The 2,927-nt window shown below is 40.4% G+C and overlaps 1 non-coding gene across 1 annotated transcript; it reads right to left on the minus strand.

Annotated features, from left to right (window-relative positions):
• Positions 1 to 230: 230 nt before the first annotated feature.
• Positions 231 to 336, minus strand: LOC145590245 (small nucleolar RNA R71). Its single transcript, XR_014101884.1, has one exon. It is a non-coding gene; the product is annotated as a small nucleolar RNA R71 (small nucleolar RNA).
• Positions 337 to 2,927: the final 2,591 nt, after the last annotated feature.

Raw genomic sequence — 2,927 nt, forward strand, 5'->3', positions numbered from 1 at the left:
CAAGAATGAAAGCCTACTAAACCATCTCAAGGAGTTCGAGAAGTATTGCAATACTATCAAGGTGAACGGAATTTCCCAAGAATTCATCCGCCTCAAGCTCCTTCCCTTTTCTCTCATAAGTCGTGCTTTGGAATGGCTAGACAAGGAGGTAATGCCGAATTCTCTAAGGACATGGGACGAGGTCACCAAGGAATTTCTATCCCGTTTTTATCCTCAAAAGAAAACGGCGGAAGCTAGAGCTTTGATTCAAGGTTTCAAGCAAAAGCCAAATGAGAGCCTCTATGAAGCGTGGGAGAGATACAAGGAGTATCAAAGAGAATGTCCTCATCACGGAATTCCAACCTATCAAACATTCAAATTTTCTATGGAGGTCTTAGCCCTCAAGGAAAATCATGTTTAGATGGAGGAGCCGGAGGTCCTATCATGAACAAAACGGAAGAGGAAGTGATGGACATAATTGAGGACGTAGTGAGGTATTATAGAGATTGGCAAGATGGAGAAAGAGAGTCAACTAGCAAGAGTAGATCTTCGGTGTACTTGGCTGATCATTTAAATGCAATCAACAATTTATCTTCTCAAATGACAAACTTGGGGAAGGAGATGTCCGCTATCAAGGCAAAGTTGGAAAGTGCTACCTACCAAGTTTCAAGTCTTCCCTCCCAAACTAAGGGGAGAGGTACGTCTTCTAATTCTCAACCCCTTACTTCTTCTAGTAACATGCCTAGTGGATGCTTGTTTTGTGATGATTGTGGGTCGTATGAGCATGATGTTTCTAGTTGCCCTCATGCATGTATGGATGTTTGTGATGATCAAGATGGAAATGTGAATGAGCATGTGAACTATGTGTCAAATAATCATGATTCTAGGTTTGAGAATCAAAGAGGTCAATGGAATAGGAATTACAACAATCATGGCAATTTTGAAAACTATAACCAAGGTTGTGGTTATAGGAACCAAGGTTCTCGAGGTAACTATAACAAGCAAGGTTATAGTAGCCAAAATCAAAACCAAAATTATGGTAATCCAAACCAAGGTTATGGGAATCATAATCAAGGAAGTGGTAACCATAATCAAGGTTATGGTCAAAATCAAAGTAGGGGTAATTGGAACAATCAAGGTAGAGGCAATTTTCAAAACAATGCTCAAAGAGGCCCTCCACCCGTATTTGCTCCTAAGGCCCAAAATGATAATTCCTATGTTCAATCCTCTTCTTCTTCACATAGAACAAATTTGGAAGAAATCATTGAAAATCAAACAAAGTTGTTGAACACTTACATGACCGTAAGTGATAAGAAATTTAATGAAATGATGACTCATAATAAGATGCTTGAAAATCAGATTTCTCAACATGCTAATTTTGAAAGACCGTGCTAGTCCTTCTTCTTTACCTTCCCAAGGCCTAGATCCTAAGAGACCGGTTAATGCTATTGTCATAAGGAGTGGTAAGATCCTTGAGGAGAGTTTGCCTAGGATGAGTGAGACTAAAGAGGGCACAAAAGGGGCTTTGGTTGAAGATGAGAGAAACGGTGCATCTTTGAGTGAGGTTGAGATTGAGAAGCCTAGTGAGGTGAGAGTGGAGAAAGAGATTGTGAAACCTAAGCTTCCTTATCCACAAAAATTCATGAGACACAAGTTAGATGAACAATTTGGAATATTCATGGACATGCTTAGGCAACTTCATCTCTCTTTACATTTACCGAAGTTGTCACCCAAATACCCAACTACGCAAAATTCCTCAAAGACATTTTGAGTGGTAGGAGAACATGTGATGGTGTAGAGACGGTGAACTTGACCGAGAATTGTAGTGCTATCATAATGAACAAGATGCCACCTAAGCTAAAGGACCCCGGAAACTTTTCTATCCCTTGTGCCATTTATAAAATGCAAATTGAGAATGCCTTATGTGACCTAGGAGCTAGTGTTAGCCTTATGCCATACTCGGTGTACCAAAGACTTGAGCTAGGAGAACCCTTACCTACTAACATCACTTTGCAATTGGCCGATAGGTCAATTAAGTTCCCTAAGGGTAAGGTAGAGGATGTTCCTTTAAGGGTCGGGTAATTTGTTATTCCGGTGGATTTTGTTGTGCTTGAGATGGATGAAGATGCTAATATCCCCATCATTCTAGGGAGACCATTCCTTGCTACTTCGGGTGCTTTGATAGATGTAAAAAGTGTTAAAATTTCGCTCAAAGTAGGGGATGAAGCGATAGAATTTGATTTGAATGATAGCATGAAGTATCCAAGTTCTTCTCTAGAAAATTGTATGTTAATTGATTCTCTCGATCATGTTGTGTCTTCCATGCATGAGCAATTACTCACTTCTAACGATGCTCTTGAGAATGTTTTGTTAAATAAGGAGAAGATAGGTACCCCAAACAAGGAGATGGGTTTGTATGAAGATTTGCTCAATGGAAGCTTTGAGGATGATGAAGGGAAAATGTGTTTGAGCATTTCTAGCTAAGAAGCGTTGCAAGTGGCAACATTGAAGGCAGGTAAAGGTGCTCCAATGGTTGAGCTCAAACCCCTTCCATCACACCTTAGGTATGAATTTTTGGGACCCAACTCCACTTTTCCTGTGATTGTTATCTCTTCTTTGAGTGAGCATCAAACTCAAAAGTTGTGTGGTGTATTGAAAAAAGCACCGAAGTGCTTTGGGTTATACCATTGATGACCTTAAAGGTATAAGCCCCGCTTTATGTACACATTACAGAACTTTTGAGGAGGGTGCTTTAACTTCTATTGAGAGGAACCGAAAGCTACACCACCAAATGGGAGAGGTAGTGAAAAAGGAGATCACCAAACTTTTGGATGCGGAAATCATATTCCCCATTTCTAGTTCTAGGTGGGTTTCTCCCGTTCACGTTGTCCCAAAGAAGGGAGGTATGACCGTCGTTGAGAATGAGAAAGGTGAGCTCATTCCAACGA

This window comes from Chenopodium album, chromosome 17 (genome assembly GCF_948465745.1).
Source record: "Chenopodium album chromosome 17, dcCheAlbu1.1, whole genome shotgun sequence".
NCBI lineage: Eukaryota > Viridiplantae > Streptophyta > Magnoliopsida > Caryophyllales > Amaranthaceae > Chenopodium > Chenopodium album.